This window comes from Thunnus albacares, chromosome 10, assembly GCF_914725855.1.
Source record: "Thunnus albacares chromosome 10, fThuAlb1.1, whole genome shotgun sequence".
Classification (NCBI taxonomy): Eukaryota; Metazoa; Chordata; class Actinopteri; order Scombriformes; family Scombridae; genus Thunnus; species Thunnus albacares.
In genome coordinates, this window is record NC_058115.1 from 2652405 (window position 1) to 2669073 (window position 16669).

Here is a 16669-nt window from a genome sequence, read left to right on the forward strand (position 1 = left end):
TCATTATAATAAGACACACCTTTCTCAACACCTTTCTTCACACATACTGTACAGACATTACACATCCTGTAAGTGAGCCACCTGAGGCCTTTTGGTTCCACACTTCCTGTTACTTGCTTGTTGACAACAGTACTTCCACCTTATTGTGCCTAATGGGTGACTCAACTGTGTGTCAAGATCTTATATTCGACTCCTCCCCCAATACAAAGCCATCTTCTATAAGAAGTTGTTGCTTACTGGGACATAACAATATGGGAAAAGTGTGAGTTTCAGAAAATCTAATTGGTGCTTCCAATAAAGTTGATGATTATTATCTGCACATTTATCCTATCACTATTTTATTCAGTTCAGACAATTACTGCATTGTCGGCTCAATCATGGGTGATTCTGATTCTGGGTTTTGTTCAACTCTATCACTATAGGATATAATGAACCATGCGGTCTATTGGGGCCATTAGGATCGTTTTAGTCTTGTTCTGTTAGTTTTATGCTCACATCACATTCCACAGATTTGTATCATCTTACATGCAGCGATAAACTCTGTTGTGTATGAAAAAGGAGTGTTAATTGAGTTTGTGTGGGTTCTCCTCCACACCAGCCATATTTACCATAATGGATTTCTAACTGTTTTCTGTTACCCTGTCTTTTACGCTCAGCAGTGTAGCAGCTCTGTCCTTGACTGAGTCAGGAGTCTGTCCTCTGAAAATTCCTGCTATTCAAGCTTGCAGTCTCGTATACCATACAAACACACTGAATAGCAGCAAATTGGCCTGTCCTCTGCTATGTCTATTGGGAATCTACGAGACATGGGAATCTGAAGGCTCAAAAGACCTTGACAAGATTACATATTACAAAAACTGTCTAAATCTTTTCATTACATTGCTGGCAAAAAAAGATAAATGGAAAGAAAATGCACTTCCCCTTCCCTCCTTAGTGCTAGAACTACATACCACTGGCATTTTCACAGCTTTCCATGAACATACTCTAACATCAGTCACCATCTTAGAACCTTTGAAAAACAGTATCCTTAATTAAACATTAAGTTGCTGGTGCCACAACAAGAACATAATCTCACAGGCCAATATCAGTCCAACTGTAATGTCCACAGTCATATATTATGCTCCCAAATACTGAGCTGGAAATTACCCTGGAACAGTATAATATGCCCTTTCATGTGAGTTTTATACCTTTGCATGTGAATAGAGTCTAAAGGGAGAAAAAATGATATATTGGACATGTCCTAGTCAGCTCTTACCATGAAAATTACAAGTTGAAATATATAAATCATTACATATACTGTACTTTGATGTGAAGAAGGTAGATTCCATTTTCACTTGTGTAGACATCCCACCTTAATTAAAAAGATGGTCCCACAGATAGATAAAGTTTTGGTTTCGATATGTAAATTCTATTTCTAATCTATTTTGATGCAAATAACACAATCGGTTAAAAAATCCAAAAACCATGGCATCTGTGTGTTTGTGTGAACCACACACTTCCTGAAGATTTATCTCACTGCTCTCTCCCTCCATTTCTCTTTATTTCTTGGTTTGCCCTCTCTCCCTTCCCAATTAAACATTGAGCTCATCGAGGCAATTTGATCTCACTCGTTAACAAGGCCTCATTAGGGCCCCACGCTTCATTTTCTTAATGAACTGATCAAGTTAAATGAAATGGAAAGTTAGGACTGGGAGTTTAAACACCACTGCACACTCCCCTGAAATGGAGAGTTACAGTTGGTGTGTGCTGAGGGGGCCCACTCAGCACAAAATCATCTTTTTTAACAACATTTGGAGATGCTGAAAAGTCTGTCAAAGTCTGGTTGAAAGTGAAAGGTTGCAAGACATGTTTTTGTGGCTGTTGTAAAGATGACTGAACAAAGATGTGATACTTGGCCATTACTTGGTTGTTGATCAGTTGGCTTATTTATTTATGCATTGATTAATAGACTCATCAAGGATGACTCAAATAAAAGTGAACATGAAGCATTTATCAGTAGCAAGTCAATCAAATAATTAATTTCGCATTATTTTAATGAATATATCATCCATCAATAATGAACACAATATATAAAAGCATGTAATTAAATAGAAATAATGAACACATTAATGACCACTGAATGCACCTACACTAGTAACCCAGAATTACTTCCAAAGCCAAGGAGCATATCATTAACTTGTCATATCATTAACACAGTATATCATTACATGGAGATACAAGTTGCGTTACAAAAAGCCCTGTTCAAGTCTGACATATCCACTGTGTGGGAACAAAGATGCTACAGTACTATATCAGAGTGTAGAATAATGTTAGCGGCTCTGTTCTGTATGTTTTTCTATATCAAATATCCAAACAAGGTTTCAATCAATTCATTCAACCAATCAATCAAGTTAATCAGTCACACGTAATCATATAATGTACAATCACAGTGAAATGTGAAAATGTGATTGTTGGTAAAAGTTCCTTCAATTTGTGCGTTAGAGTTAAAGTTTAAATAGAATAGATAGGAATAGCAATAAATATATGTGAATGATTGTGTGTGGCCTGAGGGTAGAAGCTCTCCTTGAGCCTATCAGGACTGGCCTGGTGTATCTGGTACCTTCTTCCAAAAGTCCACTATCAGCTCTTTAGTCTTGCTGACATTCAGGAGTAAGTTGTTGTGCTGACATCAGCAAGTTAGGTCCTCCACTCTCTACTTCCTTCAGGTAGGCCTTTTCATTGTTATCTGTGATCAGGCATCACAGCTCTGTGATCAGTAAACTTGACGATGGTGTTGGAGTCAAAAGTGGCTACACAGTTGTGTGTGCAGGGAGTACAGGGGGGCTCAAAATGCAGCCCTGGGGTGATCCGGTGTTAAGGATGAGGGTAGAAGAGATGTGTCTGTCTGCCCTCACCACCTGGGGTCTGCCTGAGCTTTGTGACAAGCCTGGAAGGAACTATGGTGTTAAATGCTGAACTGTAATCAATCTCACATAGCTCCCTTTCTTGTCCAGGTGAGATAGGGTGGTGTGGAGGATGTGTGCTTGGTATCTTCCGTTGATTGGTTGGGACGGTAGGCAAACTGTAGTGGATCCAGTGCGGCAGCAAGGAGCAGATGTAATCCGTTACCAGCCATTCAAAGCACTTCATCACTACAGAGGTGAGTGCCACTGGGTAGTAATCACTCAGGCAGGCTGGTCTTGCTGCTCTTGGGCACAGGAATGATGGCAGTCTTATCACTATGAACACTGGCGATAGTTGGTGAGCACATAGTTTGAGGGCCTGCCCACTGATACCATCTTCCTGCTGCTTTCTTGATGTTCACACACTTGAAAGCCCTCCTGACGTTATGCTCAGAAAGGGTGATAGGAGTGAAAGGTGCATACACCCATCCAAAAGCTACATAGACAAAGAAGCGCCTAGACATAGTTTTATATTTTTGCAAACTCTGAGCATTCTTTAAGTGAGTATCAAGTGTTATACATCATATGATTCAGGGGACCTGCCCTTTCTCTCTGGTGCAGTGTAGAGTCACCATTATGCATTACCTCTGCCTTAGCATACCATATTTGACCAAAAAAAAAAAAAGTGAAAAAAACCTGTGTTTTGTTGAATTGAATTTGTATCTGGTTCATTTAGGTACACATTTTTTACCTACAAGTGAACCAGGGCTTGTAAACAAGTTACATGAACTCATGAAAGGCTCAGTTGTTATTTATAAGTTTCAAAATTTGTGTCAGTGATCAAAATAAATGTTACTCCAGTTTTATCTTAAACTGAGACTTGCACTGTAATATGTCAGTGTGTTCAATTTGGTTCCTCCAGTTGAAACACAAAAAGACCAAACTAAAGCAGAGAACATTAGAGAGTTCAGGTTATGTGCTTGGTGTGTGTGCCCTAGCATACAAACCATCCATCTGCATTATTACTGCAGCTGTTTAGCTGTGGTTCCATTACAGAGATTCAGAGGAATAATGAACTCATGGGAGTGAAACTTTTTGTGCTTGTACAGTGTAATCCATCTTTCTTTCTTTCTTTTTCTTTTTTCACTTCTTCGTGTTTTTTCCAGCCGGTTGGTTTGATAAACAGCCTCTTATGCAAAGGCTGAGGAGAGAGAGGGAAGGAATAAAGAGGCAGAGTGAAACTACACACACATACATGGACAGAATGAGAGAGAGTTCTCATCTTTTAAACAAGAATAAGTCTGAAGGCTCATATTTCATTAAGTCCTTATTATGAGGCTCTGTTGTCGGCCCTGCAACCTGCTATAATCTGTAAGCCATTACCAGCGCCTAAAAATAACCGAGTTAACATGCACTGCTGCCGAGCCAACCGGCAAAATTTTAATAAACGTCATGTAACCGCCGCAACAATCAAATTTAATGGGCCTGAACCACAGCATCAATGCTTTGCCCCACAGCGCAGTTTGCATAAAGAAAATGACAAGCTAACCCAATAACAGCAGAATATTTGTTTCTTTTACATATTTAATTCATAAAGTGGCGTTGTGTTTACACTACTTTACATTTGGCTCAATATCTATGAGTGCTGCGCTGGGAAGTATCAGTGAGTGAGCCAAAGAGTGAGAGAGTAAAAGTAAAAGTAAAAGGTGAAAGGACTTCACGATGTCAAGAGCTCCTGCAGCTGCAGCACTTCTCAGTCAGTGAATGGACTCACTGGCTGTTTGACAGTCGTAGTCAGGATATCTCTTGGTCGACTGCTAAAAGACATTTGGCATCAGTTTCTATCAGTGGTGGAAATTAACTAAGAACATTTGCTCAGGTACTGTATTTAAGTACAATTTTGAGGTACTTCTACTCCACTACATTTATTTGATAGCTTTAGTTACTTTTCAGATGAAGATTTGACACAATGGATAATATAAAAAGCTTTTAAAATACAACATATTGTTAAAGATGAAACCAGTGGTTTCCAACCTTTTTGTCTTTTCACGTCTTACAAAAAGCAGTGTGTAGTCGGGGTCACATTTTCAGATGTTTATGAGATGATGGAAGTAGGTGTGCAGAGGGTGTTACAATCGACAGCTTCACTTTACTGCACCAAAAGTTTTTTTGTTTTTGTTTTTTAAATAAAGAATCAGTGTTTATATTTGTCTGACTTTTATTTCTGTCTTTCATATTTCCTTACAACACAAAGAATATAAGCTTTCCTAGACTTGCGATGTGACTGTCAGAAATGATAAGCCTGTCTCCTGCTCAGAGCACTTCATGCATCTTTAACTATGTAAACAAATAGCCAGGCCAGCGTGGTTTGCATCATCTTGAGCCAAGAAGGGCTCTTTGGCAACCTAGCAAGAAAAACTGTTGACCCACGTTAATAAAGTTTAATATAACATATGCTGTAGCCTATATGTGCATTCATTAATTTGAGTTACACCGTGCGCATACATGACAGCTCATTTCGGTCAATGCAGGGAAGAAGCATTGTAGATAATAGACTAGTTGTAATGAGGGTATAAATGGCAAATGTGGCAAAATAAAAGGCTAAAAAATACTTGAGTAAAAAGTAAAACAGTTCTGAAAAGTGTCCACATGTGCAAGGTTCCATGCACCAGCTAAGCTAACTGCAGGTTTCTATTTTTCTATTTTCACCTGTTTTTGTTTGGCGTCATGTTCTGTTTCACAGAATTTATTTTTGAGATATATAACTATGTGGAAGAGCCAGCCATCATTCAGAGGTGGTCTCTTGTTCAAGTGGGCTAAAAAATATTTGTACCTTCAAGCACCTATGATTTGCCTAATGACTTTTAATTTTGCACTTTTATTAATGGATTTTATTAAGGTTTCATGATTGATATGAGCATGCATGACATAGGCTATGCCTCTTTGATATGAACCATTTTTTGTTATCATAATAATAAAGATGCTTTGTGAACATCTAAATCTTTTAAATCTAGTTTTCTTCATAGCTGTATACTCTTCAAATCATTTGAAATTGAAGTCTGGGGTCGGGCTCATTAGTGGCTCACTGTCCCCTGAACAGTGCTGTTCAGGGTGGGGCACCACAAAAGAAGTGATAATGGTGCGAGGGGTGAAGTAGTCTATGTAGTAGTCCATACCCCAACCCCCCATACTTACAGCACCCCCTTGCAGAAAATAGTTCCCACATTGCTGTGTCTATCAGTTCTTAACAGCACCACCAAATATTGATTTTTTCCTCTAAACTATAGAATATCATATAATTCAAAAAACTGTACTTGAAAACAAGGTTTTTTATGATCTTAGTTTTGTAAACTTGCACATTTATGTTTGTAACTGTAGATTCTGTGCTGCAAGCTTGCATATACTGTTCATATACTTGCAGGCTGAACATTTCAGTTTCTGCCTACAAACTCTTTTTTTTGCGAGATTGTGCTTTCAGTTACAGGCCTGCAAGCTTGTATTCACAACCTGTGAAGCAAAACACTTGTGTGGGAGTGTATGCAGGCACACGGACTTTTGACATGTTTACTGCGTGTTGCATGTGTTGCAGTACTGTACACTGAGCTTTGTAAGAAGGAGGGAGTGAACTTAAACTTTTGACCAATCAGCTTTGTTGAAGACACTACAGTGAATTGTGTTGTTGGCTTGAAATTCCATAGGAGAGTTATCTTCCACTGTTATACTAATAGAAGTATAGAATAGGTCTGGCAATGCACAATCCGTTAATGAAGCTGCTAACGATAATTATCCTCTCAGGTCACAAGAAATAAAAACCTTGTAGCTACACTACATATTCACAGAACATGGGCTGTGGTTTTGGAAATGTTAACTGAATATAATAAATGTATTGATGATAGTTGCCTACAATCATGCAGCATGCATATCTGGAGTGATAAGACCAGTGTGATGGCATTGCAGAGACAGATGAGCAAGAGGAAGAGGAATGTTTTGTTTTTTTTTCCTCCAGCATGAAATATATATGTAAGAAAAAAAAACATGCTTGTTATTTCTTTACCTAACTTAACCTTGACCAGTGTGACTCAGTAACCAGTGCTGTTTTGTCACAGGAGTGCTTTATTGAATGTTTTCTTCATAAATATGTACTGTTTATGAGTGTTTGATTGTGTGTGTCTATGTTAAGCATGTTTTGCTCTGCACTTGTAAAATAATCAGCTACTACTTGTGAAGGCCAAATAGCTTGGAGAGTCATTCTCATGGGGAATCTAAGTGTTAAATAGCAACACAACCCTGGATGATTGCATTCACCTTCCTCAGCGTAACCCCACGCACACACACACACAAGCTATTACTACCCTCCCTTGACACTCCCTGACAGCGCGTCGCCCCCACTTCTTCTCCAGCACAAATGAATCTACACACAGCACCTTAAAATGCATCTTCAAAGCTAATCCACTCCACACATTGATTTGAGCTGGTTTTGTTCCCTCCGGCCCTCACAGCCCTCTGCGGCAGAGGCCACGGGTGGAAGAAAAGGGAGGAATCAGAAGGAGAAAGCAACAGAAAGAGAAATAAATCAAAAGATAAATCAAGAGATGCGAAGGGTGAAGAGGTGATGGGTTGAGTCCTGCCAGCACTGGAGCCACACCGGAGTGAAGAGCCTATCGAGCATAGAGGAAAACATGTGAATCTTATCAGAGGAGATGAACGGGAAAAAAAATGAGGGCAAGAAGGTGCAAAAAAAACAGAGCTGGAGAGCAGCGACACGCCGGTTTATCCCCCTCGTGGATTCCATCCGACGCTTTTAGTGAGCTCAACCTTCGCCTGGAGATGTCAAGCGGAAAATACCCACCGATTATAAAACCCTACCAGGGGCAGAAAGAGTGGATCCATCTCTAGCTTTGTCATGGAGAGACATCACGTCACACCAGGTCTTCAGAAAAACACACAAATGCCTTCAGTACTCTTTCACGCGACCACTGTGGTCAACAGCCTCCATCTAAAAAGAAGGAGAGTACAGTAGAAAGACAGAAAGAAAGACAAAGAAAGAAAGAAAGAAAGAAAGAAAGAAAGAAAGAAGCTTTCCTTATAAAAGATCAGGAAGTTTAAAAACTTGTTCACCAAACTTTGACAGTTCTATCTTAATTTCTGTGTTTCAGTGTAACGCAAGTAAAAAAAGAAGAACTTTCATTTTGTAGGTTATTGATTTTAACTTGCTAGTATCTGATTTTTATTTAATGGCCAACATCTTCAGACCAATGTGTTGTGTTATAAGATTGGGCAAACTTCAATAAAAATCAACTGCAGAAATTTGTAAGCTTACATTCTATCCCTCTCCTGTCCATCAGTGTGATACTACTTGCTGTAGTGTTCACAATATGTTTTCCACATACAGCTTTTCAGTATGCCAGGCTAAAAACAGAAGCTATTATGTACGTAGAAAACCAGATTAGACATCCTGCTCTAACCTCGTTCAGGAGAAGAGAGCACCCTCTCCATCACTAGCACCCGTCTCTAAAGCTTTTTTAGTTCAACTCCATTTCCATCTGAACAGTGAAAGGTTAGGAACAGACCCCAGACACCAGAACAGATGGATAGAAGGTCTGTTTGAATCCTCTTGCAGGTCAGGGTCCCCTCTTAGCTCCAGGCAAAGTGAACTCCACCACTACTTTCTGCTCTACTTTCTATCTTCCACCCTCCTTTTGGCCTATTCATTTCCCCCAGCTTTTTTTTTCCTTCCTTTTCACTTTTCTTCCACTCCCTTAGGCAGCACCTTCAGTCCATCAACACCTCCTCTTCACGGAGAGAGGGAATCGATAGCATTCAGGTCTAAACAGTGAAGGAGGCATTGATTGCTCGGTCCCGCTGACTGCCCTTTCTCTGTTCAGCAAGCTGGAGGGCAGGAAGTTTTAGGGCTGTTTTCACGTCAGTCAGACATTTATCTAATTTTGGACCTCATGAGATGCAGCGAGGCAACGTTACAGACTCTTAAGTTGAATTTCGTTCCACAGCACCACCAGAGACGTTGGCATCACAGAACAGCAGTAATTCACATCAGTGAAACTGATTTTTAAAAAAAACAAAAAAAAAACATTGGAAATGACAATTCCCCAGAATCTCATGCTGCTAGTAATCACTGGACTGTTGCTGTAATTAAAGAGGTGCCTCTCTTGACTGAAAGAAATCACCAGGGATCATGAAAATGTGTGAAGAGGGAGGTTAATTTGGCTGTAATTTAAGGTAGTTGGGGAAATGACTAATGCCTCTGTGGTCAGAATGAAACTGAAGAAGGTGCTCTCCACTTAGGTACATAAATACGATCATCACACCTACCTTGGTAACAAAGAGAAAGATATGGACATGCAGCACATTGAACACCTAACAAACGTACCTGCAAAAGTCAAGATTAGTCAGTTTATATGCTAAATGGTGTAGCCAGGCTAAAATGTAAGTAAATCATAAGAATGGCAATTTTGGTTAATCTCTGGTCCAGATTACAGTATCTCAAGAACATAGACTGTATGAAAATATGGACGTTGTTACCATGATGTCACCCGTTGGTTTCTGAAGAGCGGTTTTGAAGGTCAAAGCGAGCCACTCCAGTCGTCGCCATCTTGGCAGTGCGTGACGCTGCCTAACTCCCAGCCAATCAAAAATGGGCAAAGAGACAGGCCGAATGGCTGAAACAAGCCACCTAGCAGCTGACGGACCTGTCACTCAAACCAGCCATGTCCTTCATTATGCATAACTTTACGGCTTAATAAAACTTAAATGGTGAGTTATATAAAAATTCATCCCCCCATACAGTTGTCATGAAAGGGGAAATTAGCTTTAGAGACCTAAACCGTTTTTTGTACCAGGCTGTAAACATGTTTATTTCTGCTGTAAAGTTGGGCATTTTAACATGAGGGTCTATGGGGAATGACTCACTTTTGGAGCCAGCCTCAAGTGGCCATTCAAGGAACTGCAGATTTTGGCAATTCTGCATTGGCTTCATTTTACTTTCATTCATTCATGCTTTCAATTTAGTGGGAACTAAGACTGAAAACAGTTCTGTGCTAAAACAGCTGCGTGTTGAAGGAGCAGTCTGTAGGATCTAGCGCTGAGGTTGTAGATTGCAACCAACTGAATACCCCTCCCCTTCCCCTCATGAAAAACACATGAAAAACACGTGAAAAACATGAAAAACGCGAAAGACCCTCTCTAGAGCCAGTATTTGGTTTGTCTGTTCTGGGCTACTGTAGAAACATGGTGGTGCAACATGGCACGCTCTGTTGAAGAGGACCTACTACCTATGTAGATATAAAAGACTCATTCTAAGGTAACAAAAATACAATCCTTATTTTTAGGTGATTATACACTAATTAAAACATACTTATGAATATTATATTCCATTTCTGCCAAGTCTGTTCTGCTAGATGCCACTAAATTCTACACACTGCACTTTTAAAACAGCTCTATGCTAAAACAGCTCTGTGTTACAACAGCTCTGTGCTAAAACAGTGCAGGGGGCTGTGTTGGTGGGGGCATGTAGTTTAAGGTACCAATGAGACATGAAAGACAATTTTAGGAAGTCTAGTTGGAGTAACAGATTAAAACACTGCACAGCCTTGTTTCTATGAGGCCTGATTGTACAAGTGTTCCAAGTCAGGCTCTCTCAACTGCAAAAACCTGTCAGAAACTGTTCATATCAACTTGATGAATGCCACCTGTTCACAAGCAGGTACATGTTTGTGAGATTTCATCATTAGCATAATTCACACCCTTCAATTTCTATAAGGCTATCTGTTCTGTTCCATGTGAGGGCAAGTTTCTTTCACAAAAAAGTCACCCAAGAGTTAAAATTTAAAATTCTTATGTAATTCTTATAGTTCTCATAGGCTACATGCTATTATAAGTGTTGTACCCCTGTGGAGAAAGACAGTCTGCACATGACTTGTACAACAAACCTAGACCTCTCATGAATTTCACTCTTACCTGAGACAAAATTTAAAATGTATCACCCAAACTCTCGGTTGGAAACATTTATCACAGTTTAGAGACTTTCTGTAATTTCCCACACAATTTTAAATTGTGTGGGAAATTAGATCAGTGATCTAAATTAGATCAGTGATTTATATAATCTGCCTGTACTGTTGGCTTGTTTAAAACCTGTCTGATTGTCTCACTGCTGGTGTTTCTTGGCCTGTTGAACTTATTTGTAGCAATGGTGCCGCGTTCGGAGGCCTCAGCATTTACTTTGGTGTTCTGAAATGATGGATTCAGCTTGTTATCCTTTAAAGTGATATTCCACTCAAAATATATGTGTAATATCAAACTCTTGCACCCTGTAGACTTGGAAGGCTGTTTAAAGTTGGTTCTTTAATCCCTCACAGAACTGTTAGCAGCTGTTAGCCTGGATTCAGTTACAATGGATTCCAAAACATTCACAGAAATTTCTCAAAGAATTCCTGCAGCATAATCCACAGCCTCAGCAAGTTCCACTCAAACACACAATTTAGCCAAAATAAGGCTAAATAAACACGTTGCTCCTGCTTGTAGCTCACACTGTGAGTTTGTCATGAACAGCTCAACCTCAATTAAATTCAGATCAACATCTGGCGTTTCACATACTCTCAGCACTCAGTATCTGGATTATACCAGAGCTACATAGACACAGGCGGCTAAAGAAGCCTCTCTCCTATCACAGATGAAGCCTCTTGAAGTTTTGCTGTTCTTTGCGTCATGCTGGGTGACCTGACTCTGGATTACCACAGTCCCTAGGAGATTATTAAACTGTCTGGATGGCTGGATGTCTGAAATGACTGATTTGCATAGGCAAATAAAATTAAAATTTGATATCATCTGGAGAGGGTTTTAAGACTTTGTTGTTTTTTCCCTGCTGTTCCATATTAACATAGCATTTTCTCCTCAAACTCTACCAGCCCCTTGCAGCCGTAAATCTGAACCTCAACATTCCTGTTTTGTCAGACATCTTCATTGTAGAAATCTTGAAGTATGTAGAGAAGTATGATAAGATACAGTATGATGGAGGAAATATACATTTAACGTTTCATTGCCCTCATGTGAATACAATAATATAGGCTCTCTTTTGAGAACTCATGTGTCTACTGTGGTTAAATGCAGATCCATCATGGAGCTTTAGTGTCACCTAGTGTCCAGACAAAGGTAGGACACCTCAAACATGCTCTAACCCAAATACCCAAGGCCTCAGTGTACCCACACCTCTTTGATCTTTACATAATAGCCAACACTGTGAGCATCATTCATTGATCAAAGCGATTTTCATTCCAATTTCCTTTCAAAAATTAAAGAGTTTTCATTAATTTGGGGTTTTGTTTTGCTCTTGTGCAAATGAGGTGGTGAGTCCTCCTGTCTAATCCGTCTTAGCTAATATTAGCACACAAGCCCAAGTCCTAAAAGTGTATGCATGAGGAGACACGGCTTAGATCCCCACTTACACTACATTTAGGAGGATAAAAGCTCTGCTCTGTGTAATGACCCAGAAATATTACAGAATATTACAGACTGGACAAATCAGCCTCTCACTGAAAATACACACACATACAGAGAGACATACACACATGCTCAAACGTTTAACACACTTGCTTTTGCTTTCTCAGCAAGACTTTGTCAAATGAGGTACAAAACTGCTGAGGAAATGGTGTGCTGTGTTTCAGGTCTTATCATGGCTCATACATTCTATGTCGATGGAAGCACATGTCATAACCTTTCCTTCTCACATCTCCATATAGTGTGATATCAGCACTGAGCAGCAACTTCTATTTCTGTTCTGCATCACTGAGGCGTTTTTTTTTTTTTTTTTTGCAACTCTGTAAAACTTCTGCATTTACACACTATCAACTCACTATGAAGATTAATTATACACCCCCAACTGCAGCTCTCCTTCAACTTCTCAGTGGACAAATTCAGGTTTATTATGGAGACAGATGGTTTTCTCAGTTACTGGAGAAAGTGATGTTTTTCTCAATACACTGATTGAATCATGTGTTTCTGTTACTAGATGCCTGTTGATAGTAGAAAGCTTCAAAAGAGGTTGGACTCCACAAGAGTTTATTAAGCAGAAAGGAGAGACCAAATGAGCCAGTTTACCTCCAGAGCATCAGTGGGACAAAGAGATTAGTGGTTAGTGTGTCAGAATGGGTTTAATTAAAGTGTATTAAGGTTCTTTGGAGCATCAGTGAAATAACTGCACCCTCCATCCTTGCCCAGTGTGTGTTTAGTGCATTCTAAGTCTTCAGTTCATTTTATAGAGCTTGCTCTTTTATATGCAGTGATGAACTAATCTGCTTCTATCACCAGTCACTGTTCTATGATTTTCTTATCATCAGAGACCAAAACTAACAGTGTGTTAGTCTGTCAATGTGTCAGTCCATCTCTTAATTGTGATGGCCCTGGCTGCTGGTGTGTGCTGTCAGTTACTCTGTCTATCTGTGTTGTCTTTGAGGTGCCGCAGGAGCTGATTGCAGGAGGCTATCAACCAGATTTAGAGCACTTTGGCCCAGTGCTCCACAGGATATAAAAGGCCCATCTTGAGCGTGGCTGGCTCTCTCTCCCTGCCAGCGTCCGCACATTCTGTTTTGCTTAGCCTTTTGTTTTACTTTTATTATTATCACCCTGCTCCACACCATCCACACCCCATCCACATGAACACTACTGATGCCACTAACAAACTCACTTCACATCCTGAAGTTACTTTGCAGTTTATTTATTTTGCTACAATAAATTATTTGGTATTTATTGGCATTCGGTGGCCCATTTTTGTCATGGCCTGTGGGCTGGGTTATGACTTCCATACCCTGTCTGTGGCTCTCTGCCCCAAGTCCATTGGTTCCTATTGAAGACACAAATCTTTAAAGTATATAGTTTCATTTTTCAAAAAGACTCAGTGATTTCCTAGAACAGCTGGTAACTGTAGTTTTTAGCAAATGTTACTCTATCAGGAGGAAATAGTGCATTTGTTGGGGACTATTATCTGCAGTGGTTTAATCCATATCTAGTGAGTATTTCTGGCAGCAGGATGGTGTGTGTGGGACTGAGTCAAAATAAACTGCAGTGTGTGTGTGTTCTCAGGCTTTGATACACACACAACACTTGTTAGTAGATGAGTTCACCGTTGACTCTGCACATGAGATTTGTTGACAGTAAGAAAAATATAGAATATCAGCAGACTTACAGTTAACAAAAAGCTGGAAAGTCACTTCTTTTCTATCTTTAAAGAAACCAAATGAGCCAATGCACATCCTGCAGGAGCATCTGTGTGAAAAACAGGGAATATAATGTGGTAAGTATAGAAAGCACAGCATGCCAGGCTGGGTTCAACAAAGGTGCATTAAGGTGCTTTGGAGCATCAGTTACCATTAATTACACCTTACTTTTACCATCCCGTCTCTTGGTGCACTGAGTGCAGTCCAAGTCATTAGACTTCAGTTCATTACACATACCTGAATCAGCATTAGAGGATTAGTTAAGTAGTATATTTTGGAGGAGGTTATTCACTCTCTCCCAGAGTGAGCTCAAAAGTTCAACATTAATCTTACATCTGTGTGTTAAGTACAGATAGCATAAAGATATGGGAGCAGGGGACACAGCTAGCCTGGCTCTGTCAAACTGGAAAAAATACAATCACACATTGTGTCTAGTTTAAACAATGTAGTTTGTTTAATCTTGACATAAACAAAAATGTAAAAGTAGCCATTTTTGCTTTCAGGGGGAGTCAGGTGTTGGAACTATTTCTTGGCAAACAACAGCCAGGTGCAGTGACTGTGCACAGTTTCTGTGTTTTCACTGTGAGCTTGCCAGGTTTGCCTCCACTGTGTCTGTTCAAAGACCAAAACCTAAACCTGCGCTCACAGACTGTTAATGGCATGATGCACTGTAACTGAAGTTGCTGCATAAGTCTCAGGTAGAGACTCAGGTATCAATTGTTGCTGGTCAAGAAGTAGTTTCAAACACAACTCCCCTTAAACCAAAAATATACATTTTTTGCATTTCTGTCAATATACAGATTAAACAGATAAGACACAATGCGTTAATAGGTGAGTTTAGAGATGTTGGTAAGTGTATTTTTTAGCTTTGGACAGGGCCAGGCTAGCTGTTTCCACCAAAGTAGGTGCAACACTGCAGACCAGAAGTAATAATAAAACTGTGACTAATCAAATACTGTAGCTCTTGTTATGTCTGTGCTTTCTTTTGTTAACTCAGTAATTTGATTCTAACATTAAAAACTCTTTCCCTGGGATGAAAAGCGTTGTCTGCTAGCAAAATTATTTACAAGTTACTCACGGTGCCATCATAACAAATTTAGATCAGCCTCTCTCTCAATTCAGATTGACACCTGGATCATTTATTTCATAAAAGGGCACAAATTGTCATAATAGAACAGCAGTGTTTAAACTCAGCATGCATTATTCAGATTCATCCTGATGAATGACTAAATAGCAGAGCATTTGTGGAGGGAATATCTGGCTTAAGTCTCAAATAATTAACAAATAATAACAGTTCAAAGCTGGTTAATGAAGCAAAAGTCACCTATATGGCTAATCTGATCTGTTGCCAAAATATTAAAACATATAAAATGCTGAAGTCTCACATGCACTGAATCATTAAAGAAATCTTTTCAAAGTCGTTTGTGGTATGGAAGCCTGGAACTGACAAAAGGCAGTAAAAGCTGATAAAAGGAGTCAAAAATGTAACAGAGGTTAGCAGAAAAGCTTGTGCGCACTGTGTTTAGCTACCAGGTAAACTGCTAGCGTTTAGCTAGCCAAACACTCCTCTCAATTTGACCACTGATTTACACACACACACACACACACACACACACACACACACACACACACACACACACACACACACACACACACACACACACACACACACACACTGGACCAATCCCTGCCCTGGAAGACATAGGATGAGTGGTTTGCAGAATATGTTGTGTCAGTGAACATTTTCCACATTGACAGCTACATACAGTGTGATAGTCAGACAGAGAGGCTGAGCTTGTTATTTTTATATTGAGTGACAGTGAGAGGAAATGAGCCTGCACCCCTCCTACCAACAGCTAACTACAACATGTGTCATTGAGTGTTAATGGGTAAATATGGGGGGAAAAGTATTCTTTCATTCATTTGCCACCTATATTCACCATTCATGAGGAGTTCATTTGTTCAAACTCCACATTTTCACTCTCAAACAAAACAAGAAAAAGACAAGCAGCAACTCACTGAGGTCATTCATTTGCTACAGCAACTGCATACAATGTCTTAAATCTGCAGGGTGACATTAAACACACTTAAAGCACACACCTGTTCTCTCTTTCATGAGCAACAATCAATGAAGGAAAAGGAAACGTAATACTGATGACAGTAATGAATTCATAAAACTGTTACTACAGACAGGTTATGTTTTGGTGTGATGCTGATAATAGTGCAACAGTCTGATAGAAATAAGATATCAATCAATCAATCAATCAATCTTTATTTATATAGCGCCATATCACAACAGAAGTCATCTCAAGGCACTTTTCACATAGAGCAGGTCAAGACCGTACTCTTTAATTTACAGAGACCCAACAATTCCCCCATGAGCAAGCACTTGGCGACAGCGGTAAGGAAAAACTCCCCTTTAACGGGTAGAAACCTCAAGCAGAACCCGGCTCTTGGTGGGCGGCCATCTGCTTTGACCGGTTGGGTTGAGAGAGAGAAAGAGAGAGGGAAAGGGGGAGGGGGGACAGAAGAAAAACAATCACAACAACAACAACAACAAGC